We start from the raw sequence: 19597 nt of genomic DNA on the forward strand, positions 1-19597 counted from the left end.
TAAAATTATATATAAAAATGCTAATAGGAAAAAACAAAAGTAAGCTTAATTAAATTGAAGAGCTAGTCTTTTATGTTAAAAAGAACTTTGTTATTCATACCATTAGGGTGTAATGTTTTAAGTCTATGTATATAGTAAGTTTCTTTACATAGACGATCTATGTTGTTATTAACAACATCAATTGGCATAAAGGAAAAGTCATTTGCGCTGTGGTGATCTTCATTAAAATGTGATGCGACCAAAGTTGAAAATTCAGGGTTAGAAAAGTTTCTTATGTCAAATCGATGACTGTTCATTCTTTTTGACACCGGTTGCATGGTTTGTCCAACGTACTGTTTCTTACACTGTTTACATGTAATGAGGTATATTACATCTTTAGATGCACAATTCATATTCTTCTGTAAATTAAATTGCTCGCCTGTTACTGTACTTTTAAATTTTTCTCCAACGTGTATGGATTTACAATGGGAGCAACGTGTTCTTCCACAGGCACTGGACGCACGTGAACTGTTCAAACTGTTCGTAAACTGAGCACGTGTAATGAAGTTTCCTATATTATTAGGCCTTTTAAACGCCAGTATTGGCTTATAAGTTTCATGCACACTTTTCACTTCTTCTTTCTGTGACAGGTTAAGTAAGTCCCAATACTTGTTTATTGCGGCTCCTATGTTTGGCAATGACGGATTATATTCCACTGTAAATGGGATAACTTTTGTTTTTGCTTTATTGCAGGACTGTAATGCGTCTTCTTGAGATAGAGCAGAAACTTTTTCAAATGCACAATCGATAATTTTTTCCGGATAATCTCGCTGTTTGAAATGATGCTTGAGGTCTTGAAGTGACGATTTAAAACTGTTGTCATCCGATATAATACGTCTATATCGCTTCGCCTGACTGTATGGTATTCCGTCCTTACACTGTTTAGGGTGGCATGACGTATAGTCAAGATATTGGTGGTTATTGGTCTCCTTTATGTGTATATCTGTTTGAAGTGTTAAGTCGTCATTAATAGAAACAGCCACATCGAGAAAAGACACGATTTTCTTAGAAGCAGAATACGTAAACTTCATGTTGGGGTGAAAACGGTTTAATGCTTCAATAAACAATTCAAGCTTCTCTAAAGAGTGGTCCCAAATCATAAATATATCATCTAAAAAGCGAAACCACAGTGTCGGTTTATGTTCACATATTTTAAGGAAGTCTTTTTCAAGTTTTCCCATAAATAGAGAGGCATATGCTGGCGCCATTGGACTACCCATAGCCGTACCCATTTTTTGTAAATAGAAATCATCATCAAATTGAAAATAGTTATTTTCAAGTACAAGTCGTAACAATTTAGAAACTATGTTGCTATTAATGTTGCCATTATGTAAAAATTCTTCACAAGCCTTGATTCCATCGTCGTGTGGGATGTTCGTGTAAAGCGATGACACGTCTAGAGTGACGAGATAGGTTTCTTTACTATTAACTGTCTTATTTTTGAGCTTTTTTATGAAGTCTGTTGTATCTTTGATGAAAGACGGCAATTCAAACATGTATGGTTTGAGAATGGAGTCTATATATTTCGAAATATTCTCCGTAGGTGAATTACATGCTGACACAATTGGACGACCGGGGTATTTAAGCGGAAGATTTTCATTTGTTTCTTTGTGAATCTTTTTTAAATATTTATTTATAAAATATTTATTTTTTTAAATATTTTTTTTTTTAAATATTTAGTAAAGAATACATAATTAGAAAATAAATACTGAGGAAAGCATGTCAAATATTTAGTAAAGAATACATAATTAGAAAATAAATACTGAGGAAAGCATGTCAAATATTTAGTAAAGAATACATAATTAGAAAATAAATACTGAGGAAAGCATGTCAAATATTTAGTAGAGAATACATAATTAGAAAACAAACTATAAGAAACTAAATTGAACCGACACAGAAATACATTTTCAACACCAAGTCTCTTACTTGAGATGAGAAGGGTGTGAGGAAACGTGTTTGAAGATATCGGAATCTCGCACTCGGTCCTAAACAACTCTTTAGACAACAAAAGCACACTATAGTAGATGCTCTACTTAATGCGCTTAGTGTCGTCCCGCACTGCACTGATTAATCAGGGACGACGCTATCCTCCTCAAATGGATTTTCTCTAAGAAGACACTTCGTTTAATTGAGAAACCCTATGAAATATGTGACGTCACTTCGCGTGCATGCAATATTCCGTTTTCACAGAGCGTTGCTCATTTATTTGTACACGATGATGTCCAACAATTGTGTCTTGTTCTGAGAAAGCTGGTCATAATGCATGTGCGTAAAATGTCGTCCCAGATTAGCCTGTGCAGTCCGCACAGGCTAATCAGGGACGACACTTTCCGCCTAAACTTGATTTTCAATAAGGAGGGACTTCCTTGAAACTAAAAATACCATTAAAGCGGAAAGTGTCGTCCCTGATTAGTCTGTGCGGACTGCACAGGCTAATCTTGGACGACACTTAACGCACATGAATTAAGCCCAGTTTTCTCAGAACAAGACACAATAGATGAGGTTCACTGACACTTATTTAAGAGTCTGGATCTGGGTACTATACACATTTCCAGAAGAAGCAGGATTTAATTTTTGCAATTACATAATGGAACTTCATTTAAACCATTTATTATCACGCACATGTAGACAAACATACTATTGATAACTATTCGAGGGACATTATTGTTCGTTGATTTCGTGCAACGACCGATCAACGATTTTTACGCAAACATATCGGAAAATGGCAGACGACTAATTTGTACAATCAAAAATCCACAAATGTGCGTGCCGACGAAAAAGTACAAAAATAACTCACACACGAAAATTCATGTCGACGAACATTGATGAGTTTTACAGAATCTGATAAAGAAATCAAGTGACTGCACTGACCTTGTTTTTCAGTGGAGTATATTTCGGACAAACAAATAAACACACACGCGCGATAGTGATTGCATTTAAACATAATGTTGAGGTATTAGGACCTTTCAGAGTGGAGTTGAAATTAATTCTGTGAAATGAAAATTACATGTCAGTACAATGTGTATATTGACAAGAAAAATGCGAGATTCTGTCATTCATCGCAAATGGATTTGCCGACATGTTTGCGAATGGGGAAGCTCTATTTTTGTATCTGTAAAATTCGACGCACTAAAGTGCAATCGTTTTATAGTGCAATGATACTATAGAAAAGCGAATCGGCTGTTTTTGTCATCTTGATAAATTAAGTCGAAATTAAATCGGGAGAGGACATCAATTTAATGTCTGAACAAAAAGCGACAATATTCTAATACAGGCATCCCAGGTATACATGGTCGTTCCCTTTTCTTTACAATTATGCGTTAGTACTTAACTATTCCAAGTATTTGGCTAATTCCATTGTTCTGGAAACAATACAATATAGCGATATAAATTGTTAAAAATACCTAGTTTTCAATTACTAAATAAAACCACGAAATTTAATTATGTGTAATAATAGGGACAAATGCATATGGGACGACCGTGTTCCGTTCATCATGTAGACATATCATATCGTTGTTGAAAGACTTTGCCGCGTCCTGCGTAAATGAGTCTTATGTTCTATGCATCAAGCGCAGCTCCAACCCAGCCTGAGAAATTCTGAAGTCAGGTCAGTCTACCTAGTCCACTTTACAGTCACGCAAGGGTTTCTTGGTCTCTTTCGCGGACAAGGTTGCTCAACGGAAAGTAGTCCGCTTTAAAGTCACGCAGGGGTTTCTTGGGTCTCATTCGCGGACAAGGTTGCTAAACGGAAAGTAGTCTGCTTTAAAGTCACGCAATGGTTTCTTGGGTCTCATTCGCGGACAAGGTTGCTCAACGGAAAAGTTGGTTTATATTATTTCTTTAAAATAAGATAGCTTAGTGTAACACTGGTGTAAAATTTGTGGTAGCAGCAACAGAATTCTGATGCACGAGATTAGTTTGAAGTATATACGATTGTTATTTGAATTAATAAATATTTTAAAATTAAGTTTGTTTTCGTTTAAAGGTTCGGCTAAAAAAACTTGACTACAAATATGTACATGTTTACTTGCAATCAGTTTGGGTGTCCATTCATGTTTATTTAATTGACACAAATTTAAGATAGATAAGTTTGTAAAATAAGGCATTGTTTTGCAAATAAACGAGGAGTCAAAATATAATAGTGTTTTATTAGCTGTTGATAAGCCCTTCCCGACGCCTGTCAGTTTTCATCTCACTGGTTATCCAATTGCTGTACGTGAACTCTAGAGAGTGTTAACATTTCTTGCAAGAATATATTATATTTCAAATATCTAAAAGCATCTATGGCTTTTAGATACACTTTTTTGCCAAGCTTGAGTGTTTCAAATATCTTCATTTGCCTTATCGGTATTAAATTATATATCGCTTAGACAACATCAAAGTGCATTAAGAAATTGTTATCCTTGGCACCCCCTTTTTCATTTCAATATTGCTTTAAAATGTCTTCTTACAGTAACTAGTTTTATCAAATTAAATTAAATAATTATAAGAAGTGCACTTGCGATGTTTCATCTTCTGAATGTATTGATAACACGTCTGTTCATCACTACTGCAACTGCTATCAATTTTAATTTTCAAATTATTCTATCAACAAATGTCTCAAGGTTTTGTCGACATTTTTAAAACTGCAAGAAGAATAAAAGCACTCTTAAAGAAAACTCGTCTGAGATATTTAATCATGATCAAACAAAAATATGTCTAGGTATTTTCTGTCGTAAAAATATGGAAAACTAACGTGGACACGGTGGCCCCCGAAGTGACCTATTAGTCTCATTTTTGGGCGACACTTACAAATCTTACATTGAGATTGACTTACGTTGATATGTATTTATTTTATACACAATAGAAAAAGGAACCAACATTGAAAATAATTGATCATAAACGATTCAATATGAACCGCAATAAAAGCCCCGAGGTTAAAATGCCAAAATAAACATTGGGTGTTTGGTGCAAAAGGAACATTCTAAACTACTAGGTTGGCTAAATTATTCATTTTTTTAAATTGAAATTTGTTGGTTTGTATGTCTTTTCCAGTAAACATAACATAGTGTACATGTATCATTAGTAGAAAACAAACAGTCGTACAAATAAACAAGAGGGTCATGATTACACTGAAGCGCTCAAAATAGTTCAAGACACACCATTTGTCGAATACATGACCCGAGTATACATGTTTGACCTCACTTGAGGCAGATTCAAACATGACCTAGATATTGTCGAAATAAAATTCGTATAAAGTTTCATCAAGATTGAGTAAGCAAAGTCACTTCAAGAGTGGTAGTATAGAAAAAACTGGTATGGCAACATAATTTTTGAACACATGTCACCCCGAGTCTAACCATGCATAAACATGTTTGTGATAACCATTATGATCAAGTTTCATCGAGATTGAGTGATAAAATGCTGCCTATAGAGTGGTCACGAGTTGTTCCTTAGAGTTGACCAAGTGCCTTAGTTTTGAACGCACTTAACCCAGATCCGAACTCTTCTCGAATGTTGTCAATATAAACACTCTGACCAAGTTAAGTCAAGATTTATATTTTACTTATAGTTTAGAAGGGTTTTCAATAATTTGGCAAGGTGATCTCATTGTGTACACACCGGTCTTACTGACACTTATGGAGTGACGTCACCAGCTATGTATAGAATGAGGTGATCTGTTTTTTAAATGCACGTGACCCAGATTCAAACATGGCATATACTAATGTTTTCCAAGAATTTGAACTGGTTTTAAGACGCACGTGACTTATTTAAATCACGGCCACAATTTTGTCGAGATAAAACTTCTGGCCAAGATTCATCATGAGTGTATAGACAAAACTTGCCTAAAGAAAGGTAACTAGGTAACAGACGCACCGCATGACGTTAGTAGATGGGCATAGGATGATAACAAACGCTCACCTTGAGCAGTTTATGCTCAGGTAAGCTTATAACGAACTATATTTACAGTATAAACTGTATATATCTGATTTTGTTTATAATATGTATATGGATTGAACATTCGTTTGCCAAATTGATTAGAGTACTTTTTTGTCATCTTGAATACATATGTTTTACGGGTTGCATCTACAATAATTTCCAGCAGCATCACATCGGATTACCGGGTAATTACCGCATAATTGCTGGGTGTTGCTAGTACAAGTTCTTAAGATACGCGATAACACATTAAGGCCGGTCAGGCTGACCAAGGGCAAACAAAGACATTGGAATGTAATATCTATATGTCAAATGTCTCATAAGTGCGGAACGGTCAGATATAATAACTAATATTTGCGTACACTTATTGTCCGTATCGAGGTAGTTCCTTCCGAAAAAATCAATGTAAACGGGTAATGGATTGTGAAAAATCAGACAAAAATCTCCAGTTTTGATATGAAATTCCTTTTCTTGATTTCATTATTCTGACAAGAATCCGTCGAACAGGAATCGCACTCATTAGGTGTATATAACAAGAGCTGTCAGAGGACAGCGCGCTCGACTATTCGAGAGCTTGACAGTATAACATAAGCCATCATGGGGAAATTGTTCATATTCAATAATTTAATAGACCATCTTTCAAAATTTAAAAAAGGGAATTTTTTTTTTTTTGGGGGGGGGGGGGGGGTAGGGGGGGAGGGAGGGTTGAGAGGGGGGTATAATGTAGGGTGTGGTCATGTATGAGATGATCTTTCAAAAATAAAAAAAGGAAAAAAAAATTGTGGGGGGAGGGGGGGAGGGGCAGGGATTCTGGGTTGGGGCGTGGGGTATTGTTTGGGTGGAATCCATTGTGGTATTCAGGTAAGTGTTGTTTTGTCAAAGTATTAATAAAATCTGATCATAAATAAAGAAGTTAAGGCAATGTAACTTAAGTAATATGAATATTGTAATGAAAAAGGGCCATAATTCTTACAAAATTCTTGATACAGTTGTCTGCTCTTGTTTATAGATTGGGGTCATGTTGGTAAAGAAGTTTGCAAAATATGAAAGCAATATGTCATGGGACATTGAAAATATTGTAGGTGGTACGCAAACTTTAACATAGATTTATCAATCTAAGTGAAAAAGGGGCCATACTTATTACAAAATGCTTGAGTTGTCTGCTCTTGTGTATAGTTTGGGGTCATGTTGGTAAAGAAGTCTGCAAAATATGAAAGCAATTTGTCTAGGGACATTAAAAATATTTGGGGTAGTACGCAAACTTTAACATTTGCACGCTAACGCCAACGTAAACGCCGACGCCGGGGTGAATAGGGTAGCTCCACTATATATATTTCATATATAATAGTCGAGCTAAAAAGGGATACTACCGTTTGGTTCTGCGTCGGCAGATGATTCTATGAATCTAAGCGAGCGTTTGAAGATACTACATATCGCGGTCGGGTAGGTGACGTGCGTAACAGCAGGTTAAATCATTAAACCGAACAAAAACAGACCGCCAACGCTTCGTTGTTTTACTAGATCATTTAAGACTGTTAATGCAAAGTTAACCGCATGATTCCAAAAATAGTGAAATAATTCAACGAATGTTGTTAATGTTAACGTATACATGCGATTTAAAGCCTTGGCATACGACCCACGTCTGCTAAATACGGCCTTATGCCATATGCCGCCAGCGTAGTTCCATACCGGCCAGCTCTTACGCACACACTATTCAAGGGCTACGCTGTCCGCTAATGCGACCACCACGAACACTTGATATCAGAGAGTGCAGCTCCTGACTTTCGTTCACTTTGAGCTTGAGCTACGCTGGACGCATACGGCATAAGACCCAGTTTCGCATGACGCGGCTCATAAAATGTCAAGCTATGAATTGGCTCTCAAACTACTATATATATATATTCGCCATAGATACATTTATAATTATGATCAATTACCATACGCCATATGCTTATAAAACTAAATTTGTATTTTAAAAGAAACATTTTTTAATGATTTAATTCAGAACTAACAGTGTCTTAATACACACAGGTGTTCAACTCATGCAAAACAGACGGACGTAATAAGCTTTTAATTGCATTTAAAACATTCGTGATTGAGGTACGAACTGAAGTAAAGCGAAGGTTCAGTGACTTCGTACCGAATTTGCATTCCTTCGCAATTTATTATTTTTATAAACATTCCATCGCAATTTATTATTTTTATTAATCATTCATTTGCTTGATAAAATGATTAAAACAAACTTGGGAGAGATACTCAAGCATAAAAACAGGTTTGAAAGTATTGCAAGCGAAGAGGAACTCACCTTGCAATATAAAACTTAGTTGGCGCATTAAACAAATATTGCAAAAACATCGATCTTAGAATAGGCATTTTGAAACTTCATGTACTGGCGGACAGAAGAACCAAACAAAACCAAGTCATGTCTGCATACAAGATAGTATCATATAATATATATATATTGGATGCTTTGACTAACGGTGATTGACCTTTGACCTCTGGTGAAATCAGAAGGTGTGTCAAGTACTTATTTTATTGCATAGTTTAAATGTACTACGTTTAATAAAAGTTACGTTCATACCGTTTGTTTTTCGTTCGAACACTTACAGACAGACGGACGGACGGACAGATGAAAGACAAGCCTAAAGTTTTCTCTGTGAGCTGGTGCTTAAATATACGAAATGAAATAAAGGCTATTTAAACAATATCAACATATAATATCATTACATAGAGTGATGGTCAACACAAATCTAAGCCAACAAGGTCGGCTTAAAACATAGCCAATATTTCGATTCATCCTTATTTGATGTGCGTTGTGGGCAAAACCGGGCTTAATCGGTATCCCTCGCAGATTATCATTATTCCAGGCTCTCCAGCAGGCCTTAACAAAAAATTAGGAGAAAACTAGAAGTGCTCTGAACAAAAAACTATGAGAAAACTAAGACAAGAGGGCCAAGATGGCCCTAGTTCGCTCACCTGAGAGGAGTCGGTTCATTTAATCTTTACCAAACGTCAAATTTGAACTAGATATTGTCCAGACAAACATCATTATTGAACCAAAACTCTGGCGTTTGGAGTGTTTTTGTTTTTGTTAGATTTTACCTGGTGACCTATATTTTGAGTTGACCCCCCTTATCAAACATCAAACTTTGCTTACAAAAAATAAATATTTTGACCAAGATTCATAAAATCTGAAACAAAATTGTGACCTCTTAGTGTTTACAATGATTTTGTATAATATAATGAAAATGTGGACAATCTAAGGGCAAAATTTATGGCATTAATTATGTGATTTTGTTCATTATCAAACTTGACTGAGATCTTTCAGCAACTTTCATAAATAATGCTTGAGAAGTGTGAATGCTAGAGTGTTTACAAACCAAATGTGGACGAACGGACGGCGGACAAAGACCAATTCTAAAACCTCACCTGAGCAATCAGGTGAGCTAAAAAGTGGGTTTTGCCGATCTGAGCCATTTTCCAACTTGTCCGAGAAATCAATAAAAACAATTTATTGACTAAGTTTCACGATGATTAGGCAAAAAATGAGACTACTAGTGTTTGATCACAAGGTTTCTCTCTAGTCACATAAGGAAAACTGCCCCGCCCCACCTGGCGGCCATGCTTTTTAACCGATCAGGACCATTTGCGAACTCATCTGAGATATATATAAAACCAACCATTTCACCAAGTTTCATGATGATTGGGCAAAAAATGTGACTTCTAGAGTGTTAACAAGTTTTTTTTACTATATAAATATAAGACAACTGCCTCCCCCCGGTAGCCATGTTATTCAACTGACCGGAACCATTTTTAACTCAACTCTCGTATTAAGGAAACAAATGTTCTGACCAAATTTCATGAAAATTGGGCCAAAAATATGACTTCTAGAGTGTTCACATGTTTTCACAATATACATATAGAGAAAAATGCCCCGCCCACTGGCGGCCATGTTTTTCACCTATCTAGACCATTTTCGAACTCGTCCGAGATATCAATAACACCAACGTTTTGTCCAACTTTCATGATGATTGTGACTTCTAGTGTGTTTACAAGGTTTCTCTATAGCCAAATAAGGAAAACTGCCCCGCCCACTGGCGGCCATGTTTTTAAACGGACAAGAACCACTTTTGAACTCAACCAACATATCATTAAGACAAACATTTTGACAAAGTTACATGAAGATTGGGCATGAAATGTGACTTTTACAGTGTTTACAAGGTTTTTCTTTTTTTGACCTAGTGACCTAGTTTTTGACCCAGCAATACCCAGTTTCCAACTCCATCGAGATATCATTGGAACAAATCTTCTGACCAAGTTTCATTAAGATCGGACAAAAAATGTGGCCTCTAGAGTGTTTACAACGTATCTCTATAGCCAAATATGGAAAACTGCCCCGCCCACTGGCGGCCATGTTTTTCAACAGACCAGAACCACTTTTGAACTTAACCAACATATCATTAAAACCAACATTTTGACAAAGTTTCATGAAGATTGGGCATGAAATGTGACTTCTACAGTGTTTACAATGTTTTATTTTTTTTGACCTAGTGACCTAGTTTTTGACCCGGCATGACCCAGATTGAACTCGACCGAGATATCACTGGGACAAAGCTTCTGACCAAGTTTCATGAAGATCGGAAAAGAAATGAGACCTCTAGAAAATACACTGTGTTATTATGAAAACATTTATACTAAAAGGGGAGTAACTACTGTAAACTTAAATGCAATATTTAGAAGAGTTGTATTGCATGTTACATGACCTTAATTCATGATTGTTTACAAGCCTTTTTACTATATAAATATAAGGAAAACTGCCCTTCCCCCTGGCAACCATGTTTTTCAACGGACCGGAACCATTTTCGAACTCAACTCTTATATCAAGGAAACAAAAGTTCTGACCAAATTTCATAAAATTGGGCCAAAATATGACTTCTAGAGTGTTCACATGTTTTCACTATATACATATAGAGAAAAATGCCCCGCCCACTGGCGGCCAATTTTGCTCACCGATTTGGACCATTTTCGAACTCGTCCGATAAATCAATAAAACCAATGTTTTGACCAACTTTCATGATGATTGGGCAAAAATTGTGACTTCTAGAGTGTTTACAAGGTTTCTCTATAGCCAAATAAGGAAAGCTGCCCCGCCCACTGGCGGCCATGTTTTTCAACGGACCGGAACCACTTTTACACTCAATCAACATATCATTAAGACAAACATTTTGACAAAGTTACATGAAGAATGGGCATGAAATATGACTTCTACAGTGTTGACAAGTTTTTTTTCCTTTTTTTGACCTAGTGATCTAGTTTTTGACCCGACACGACCCAGTTTCGAACTCGACCGAGATTTCATTGGGACGAAACTTCTGACCAAGTTTCATGAAGATCGGACAATAAATGTGGCTTCTAGAGTGTTTACGAACAAATGTGGACGGACGGACAGACGACGGACAAAGACCGGTCACAAAAGCTCAATCAGGTGAGCTAAAAAAACTAGAAGGGTTTATGAAAAACTTGGAGTAATATAATAAGAAATCTTGATGTTCAAAACATAGTTCTAATAGCAATCCATCCTTACAAGCTGTTTGTCTTTGTATTTGTATATCTTGTTGTTTTGGATTGCCTCAGACCTGTATATCTTCCACTCATCCGTGACTTTATTGACCTCCATATTATCAATAGTTGGCAATGCCATGCATAGCTCGCGCATCATTGTTTGTGAGCTCTCCTGGTCACGAACTTCTGGTTGAAGGCACTGTACCACTCGTACCGCTGTACCATGTAGAGGAAGATTTGTTTGAAGGTCAATTGATACTGCTTGGTAGAATTTAACCATATTTTTTTTGGTTTTCTGTTTTCCTGGGTCAATATGAAACAATGTTTCTTGTGCGTCTACACCAATTTTAAATTTATCAATATGGACCAAGTTCTTGCAGTCATGTACATCAATAGTTTGTGTCCATGTTTCTTTTCCCTACAACATCATATTTAATGAATCTCAGCAAAAATGACATCAAGAGGTCAGACATATCAGAATACGGGAGACGAATGCGTGGTTGCTGCCTACGGAATTGTTTGAGAAACGGTTTTAACAGTGGTTCTACACTCACCAACAACTTTATTTGTGCCTTGCATTCCTTTCCAGAGAGCAGCTGGGAAATCCTTAGATACCTGGAATTCTATTTCAGCTGAGCATGCATATGATTTTTTTTACGTGTGTGGGGCAGATCTTTCACGAAGTACGTACACAGTACTTCCAATTTCTTTCCAATAAGTAAAAGAGCTGGTATTAGTGTCAGCCAACGGCATTGTACATGGTGGACAAACAATTCTGCACACAGTCCCAGGTCTTCCAATGTTAACAAATAGTCCTCTTGTTGGCTGATGTGGGATTTCAACAATTGAAAGATATCAATGGCCAGCTATTCTGCATCATTTCCATATACATCAAGATCAGTGTGCACTTTATGTAGTGTGCATGGCAGAAATTGAGTGAGTCCTTATATACCTAATGGTTTCTTAGGTTATCAACATTTCTCCAGTTGGTTTTATTTACATTCGACCCACCACTGCACAAAGATACAAGCTGCTCAATTGGCAGTTCATAGTCTTTTCACCCAATGTCTCAATCAGGGCATTGCTGACCTTTTCGCCTTAAGCATGTCCGAATACGAGGCTTTTCAGGAACATTGTACTAACTTCTCCCTTTTGCTTTTGCTCATTCCAAAATCTAATATTACATTGCTTTTTGTCCTGTGCATCTCCTGTTTCATCAAATTGTATTGTAAATGGACAATTTGTATCTTTTCACAATGTCCCTTCTGAAATAAGGACCAAGACCATCGGATATTAGATATGACACCTTATATTTGCTTATTGTTCAGAAAATGACCCAGGAAACATCGCCTTCAACAGGTCGATAATTCTATCACATTATGAGTAGGAATATCCACATGATGTCACTTTCATTTCCCATAATGCCTCTGCGTTTGCTATTTGATTGCTTACTGAAAAAGGCTTTAGAAAGACAGGCCGTCGCTTCTTTTCAGTATCACCATCTTTTTGTTGACTGCCTCCTGGTACAGGTGATTTAAATGGCTGTGTATGGCTTTCACCAACTGCTTATGTTTTGCTCCATCTGCACGGCCAAGTAACTGAGACAGACCAAAATTTGAACAGGATATGCTTTTTAAACTAGCAAAGCAATACACAGCAAAGCAGTTCCCAGAATCTGCCTTACAGCATATTGACAGGGGATCGCGATTACTGTCTATCTTTTCTAGCAAAGCAAATATATCTAGGAAATTAAACCATAAATGCATACCTACAGCAAACCCAAATACATTTAAAACACTATGAATACTTGTATGCATATCCAGGTGTTAAATTAACAAAACCTAACAATTTTTTTGCCTATAACATAATTTTAAGAATCGTCACTGGGAAAAAAAACTAGGAGAATTAGGAGCTTTTTGTAATAACTAGGAAAAAGTAGGAGACTTTACAAAATACTAGGAAAAACTAGGAAAACTGGGATTGAACCGGGCTTAATTCTTGTGAGTAAAGCGCAACTTTCCACTTTGACTGGATTTTCGTTAAGATGGGAGTTCCTTTTCACGAAAATTCCATAAAAGCAAAAAGAGTCGTGCCTGATTTGCCTGTGCGAATCTAGGATGACATTTATGCACATATATTAAGGCCAGTTTTCCCAAAACGAGTTTGAAATAATGATGAACCCATATGTTAACTGTGTTTTAAACTGATCTTGTCGCAGATTTTCCTAACGAGACTCACTAGATTAATGCACCTTTGCACGAAGCCGACGAGCCGTGAATGATTGTGCCACAACTTATTACGAGATTCTAGCATTAGCGTAGTCAAGGAACCAGAAACAGAGACAGCAAATAAGTAGGCGATGATTTTTTAAACATGTTAAATATTGATTGACGCTTTTCTGTACTTAAATGATCAGGTTTTTTTTATAAACTATATATACGTACTCTTCTTTTTATTTTGTGGACGATTGCAATTGTTTAAACTTTAATAACTCATTAAGAGTCTTCATATAATTAATTTGTACACATTAATACGATACAATATCCATAAAAGTATTTTAGAAGGCGAAGGTAACATTTATTACTTTAGTGATATTTTTAGTATTATTAATTCGATAAATACCGTAACTTCTTAATTAAATATTCATATACAACAAAGGAGCCAACGACGCTCACCTGAGACTTTTAGCAAGTAAACTGTTCTGAGCGGGTAGTGTTCACACGGTTTCAAAATAAACTTGTAGGAACAATTGAACATACCGCCGGCAGCCATGTATTTTAACATACCCAAATAAGTTTCCAAATCAGCCATGATATATACATTTTTAATGATTGGAGCACGTTTCAGTATAATTGGAAAGAAATGTTATTTCTAGAATGTTCAAGTGGTTTTACTTAATTCATAGAAGGTAAACTGGCCCGACTTATGGAGGGGGGGGGGGCATTGCCTTTCAAATGACATTAACCATATCTCAAATGTCTTAAACACCATACAAATGTCAAGAACACGTTTATTATAGCGCATTTACGAGAATTTTCACCCGATATATTGTTAGGTACTCAATACGTTTCACGAGGATTTATATTTAAAATGGACTACTTTAAGCAAATGCTGTATGTTAAAGTATGTTAGAAATTGAAAATAAGATAGTTGCAGTGCCGATGTTGGAAATCGGAAACTATGATTCATACAGATTCTCTATCAAATAAAAGAAAACCTCAACATAGCTACAACAACATTAAGCGCTCGAATACATCATGACCAGGAGTGTCGAAAATCTCAATGTTATTTTTTTCATGAAAAGAGTAATACGTTGTTGGTCTTTTATAACTTTTAATTTTGTTCTGTGTAGTTATTTAAAGTATAACACAGTTTTTGATAAACCGATACATATTTTCTAACAGAATACAAATATAAATTTGCCAAGTTTTGCACGTGTTCACGCGTAATACAAACATTTGAATCTGGGCATGCATAAACAACAATGTTTGTGTGAAACTAACAAATACTAATAGCCAGAACCCTAATCTCATGTATTGACTTCATGCGAACAATTTGTACTTAGTTTTTAAATAATAAAATAAAATATATAACCTTTGCGACATAAAATAATATCAAGAACATGCTTAACCCTTTGCATGCTGGGAAATTTGTCGTCTGATAAAATGTCGTCTGCTGAATTTGTAAAATAAGCATTTTTTTCATTTTTTTTCAAAGAATACTATCAGAATAGCAAACAGTTTGGATCCAGATGAGACGCCACGTTCTGTGGCGTCTCATCTGGATCCAAACTGTTTGCAAAGGCCTTTAAAATTCAGCTCCAGCGCTTTAAGGGTTAACAATAGTTCAACCCAATTTTCACAGTCTACAATATACATTCAAGATAATGTCTCGAACATTTGTTCCCAGAATGATTCGATCGATTATCTCATTTTAAATAAATCCGCTTTTCCATTTACAGCTTACGTCACCGATCATGCCAGATCGCAGAGTGGCGGAATGATTGTCCAGTAATTGATCTGCCGCTGGTCGTAATGGCCCTAATCAGTAATGCGATGTGATAGATATCAGATATCCGTCAGGCTGACCAAAGGCGATTATAGAAGACACAGGAAGAAGTGATATTGCAGTTCCTGACTAGTACAAACCGGTCAAACTACTACAAACTGTCGCGTGAATTAATTTCCCTTAACAAGAGAACACGCCCATTATAGCACGTCCCATTACGACACGGTCAAAGCTTTGCGAAATCTATTTTAAATTCAATCGTTACTTTATGATTCCTCAATGTCACTGTCACTTGTACTTTAAGTTATTCGAATGGAAAATAATCCTAAACATTATGGATAATGTGTACAATTGTACGTTGATATTATGCAAACCTTTGAAGGGGCATATCGATGCTTAATACATAACAATATCTTCTTAAAAATATAAACTTACAAGGGCTGTTTGTAAAACATGCATGCCCCTCATATGGGCTGTCAGTTGTAGTTGCAGCCATTGTGTAATACGTTTTTTGTCACTGTGAGCTTGACCTTTGACCTAGTTACCTGAAAATCAATAGGGGTCATCTGCCAATCATGATCAATGTACCTATGAAGTTTCATGATCCTAGGCCTAATTATTCTTGAGGTATCATCCGGAAACCATTTTACTATTTCGAGTCACTGTGACATTGACCTATTACCTAGTGACCTTAACATCAATAGGGGTCATCTGCCAGCCATGATCAATGTACCTATGAAGTTTCAAGATCCTAGGCGTAAGCATTCTTGAGTTATCATCCGGAAACCATTTTACTGTTTCGAGTCACTGTGACCTTGAACTTTTACCTAGTGACCTGAAAATCAATAGGGGTCATTTGCCAGTCATGATCAATGTGCCTATGAAGTTTCATGATCCTTGGCGTAAGCATTCTTGAGTTATCATCCAGAAACCATTTTACTATTTACTATTTCAAGTCACTGTAACCTTGACCTTTGACCTAGTGACCTGAAAAGCAATAGGGATCATTTGCCAGTTATGATCAATGTACCTATGATGTTTCATGATCCTAGGCCTAGGCATTTTTTAGTTATCATCTGGAAACCATTTTACTATTTCGAGTCACTGTGACCTTGACCTTTGACCTAGTGACCTGAAAATCAATAGGAGTCACCTGCCAGTCATGATCAATGTACCTACGAAGTTTCATGATCCTAGGCCAAAGCGTTCTTGAGTTATCATCCGGAAACCATCTGGTGGACGGACCGACCGACAAAATAATATACCCCCTCTTCTTCGAAGGGGGCATTAAAAATTTGGTTTAAAATACTTCTCGTTTTATTAACGCTCATTTAACAGATGTTTTCTTATTGAACGTTGTCCCGCAGACACTCTCGCAGGCCGATAACATTAAAAAGCATTTGTAAAATGTTGATGAATAAAATTAACACTGTTAGCGACACAATATTGTTAAGCATTAATATTATTTTCCTAACGATGTCATCAATTAATGATTAATACTAGATAAATACATGCATACATCGAGGACATATTATGCATTGTTAAGTACATACATTTACGCATACATGGATTGTTTTATATAAAGGAAGACTCTTCTACAAGAAAATCCAGTCCGGACAGAAAGTTTCGTCCCTGAATAGCTTGTGCGGACTGCACACTCTAATCTGGGACGACACTTCGTAAGGCCCGGTCTGCCAAGGGCGAGTTACTTAAAAAATATCATTGTAATTACAATAACTACTAATTTTCCAGTAGATTGTAATTTGTCGTGGGTGCTACCCATAATTTAAGTTTGCTTTTTAAAGTGATGGCTTATCTCAATCGAGACTTTATGAGAATGCATTAAGCCCTCTTTTCTCAAGGCGCGTTTCATAAATTGGCCGTGCTCTGTGAAAAAAGGGGTTTAATTCATGTGCGAAAAGTGTTGTCCAAGATTAGCCTGTGCCAAGAAGAGACTATCTTTAAACGAAAAATACCATAAAAGCGGAAAGTGTCGTCCTTGATAAGTAATCCCGTATTTTTTACAATGAATGATTAAAATATCACGACTGGTACATTATTTACTTGAAAAAGCATTTAAGTTTTCATATTTTGAGTATATTCGGTAATAAATTTTACTGAGTATAGGTACCAGGTAACTACCATTTAACTATAAATAACGCAAGTAGATTGATCATCATCGTCACGTGGTAAATCCAGGAATGCAAATTGTGCATGCGTAGTGAATTGTATATATTTATGGAATGAGTGATGTATTGGACGTCATCATTGATGACGTTCATTCGAACGAATGATAAAGGGGGCTAAGTTTCGTTAAGTTGAGGCATATAGCCGCGATTTGAGCGCCTTGAAAACTGGCCGAACACGTTTGCTGAAATTTGACATGTATATGGACAAGAATGCGATCTACCTGTTGGCGTAGGCGTTATACCTGGGAAAAATCAGGTTTTCGAGTATTTTGCGTTTAAATATTTTTTATGGGAAAGGGCACGCGCGCGTGACGTCATGAAAAGCGCTTAGGCTAGCTTCCATCTTGCTACGAAACAAAGAAACTGACGTTACGCGTTATTAATTCAGTTAGGCGTTTAATCGATAAACAAAGGCGTAATAATTGTGTTTGAATATCAATCGGTAGTACACATGCATGTCTTTTGTGCACATTGTGGTTTTTTAATGAACATGACATAAATCTATGTGTTATTCAACGTATTGAGTGCGACGAGTTAAAGAAAGGTTTACACGGCTAGGCTTTCCGAGATAAATGTAAGTACACACTGGTATTAGAATGGTATTCTATTTATCCGATAATATCTTGAATATAAATGATATTCAGACAATTACATTATTACGGTTTAATAATTTATTATTTAATCAATAAATAAACGCAAGCAGCAAATCAATTAATTTCGTTTGTAGTGGAAACCGAAAGTAAACAAACCAACCTTCAAAATGGCTGACGACATAGCAACGTAGGAATTAACGCTCAGAAATTATTTACAAAATAAGATCATCAGAAATGATGTAAAGTGAACGCTAATTCGCTGTTTTGTAGATAAGTATACGATCTATTGAAAAACCATAACATTTGACATAAAAACACCCGCGGATATGGAAATCTTCAGCGTAACGAAATAGCAGACATCACACGGTGTCTCATCTGATTCTACGCTGTTTGCCAAGGCCGATAATGAATGGAAATGCACAAACTCAGTAACTGGCAAGCATATAAGCATTAGTAGGTTGTTTCGTGATTATTTAGAAACGACTACATAATTCTTTTGGTTCAGCCAGTGCAACTTAACAGAAATAAGTATAAAAAGTTTCTACACCTGACAACAATGTGCCAACTTAATACAAGGTAAGTTGTTTACATTATTTAAAATATTGCAAGCTTACAGTATACAACAATAAACAGCTGGTACAATGTAATGTCATAATTTTAATTTTAATAAGCTCGTGGTTAATTACCCTTTTTAATCTTATGGATCAATGCATCTCTAACACCTTCAATTGACTTGTTCGTGAAAAATATACACCCTCAGTGCATCTTATCCCATACACCATCACTCACTTACTAAGGCTCGATTGATCATACTCGGCTTGGGTACTACTTACCGGTACATGTACCCCGGGTACTCTTAATTTTACTTACATGTACCCCGGGTACGGTAAATAAACTTAAACATACCCGCAAATATTAGATTGTATCTGATTTGTATATCCGCCAAAAATCCGATGTCGTTAACAGTGGTCTCTGGAAGCACCAGCAGCCGGCGATTTCACCGGTTACATTCAATCTAGATGCAGGCTACTTTTCCCCAAAATATCAATTGAAATGGTGCAAATGCACATGTTTTATTGCTTAATCGCCGGCTACTTTGAAAATATAACTGGCTTCTCAGATGTTTCTGGAGAACACTGCGTTAAACATGCTACCGATTAACGTAAATTAATATTGTTTACCTTAAACAAACTTCTCTTTTAAAAAATCAGCATCAACATGCTTTTTAGTATGAGTGTTGAGAAGACGCCGTAGGAATAAGCAAGTAATCAAGAATACGTCTCTGTTTCT

The 19597-nt window shown here is 36.3% G+C and overlaps 1 protein-coding gene across 1 annotated transcript in view; it reads right to left on the reverse strand.

Annotated features, from left to right (window-relative positions):
• LOC127840838 (phosphatidylinositide phosphatase SAC2-like) overlaps window positions 1–19597 on the reverse strand; it is a 419571-nt gene that overhangs the window by 63517 nt on the left and 336457 nt on the right. The gene's annotated exons all lie outside the window — the stretch shown is intronic.

The sequence above is a fragment of the Dreissena polymorpha genome, chromosome 8 (assembly GCF_020536995.1).
Source record: "Dreissena polymorpha isolate Duluth1 chromosome 8, UMN_Dpol_1.0, whole genome shotgun sequence".
NCBI classification, from domain to species: domain Eukaryota; kingdom Metazoa; phylum Mollusca; class Bivalvia; order Myida; family Dreissenidae; genus Dreissena; species Dreissena polymorpha.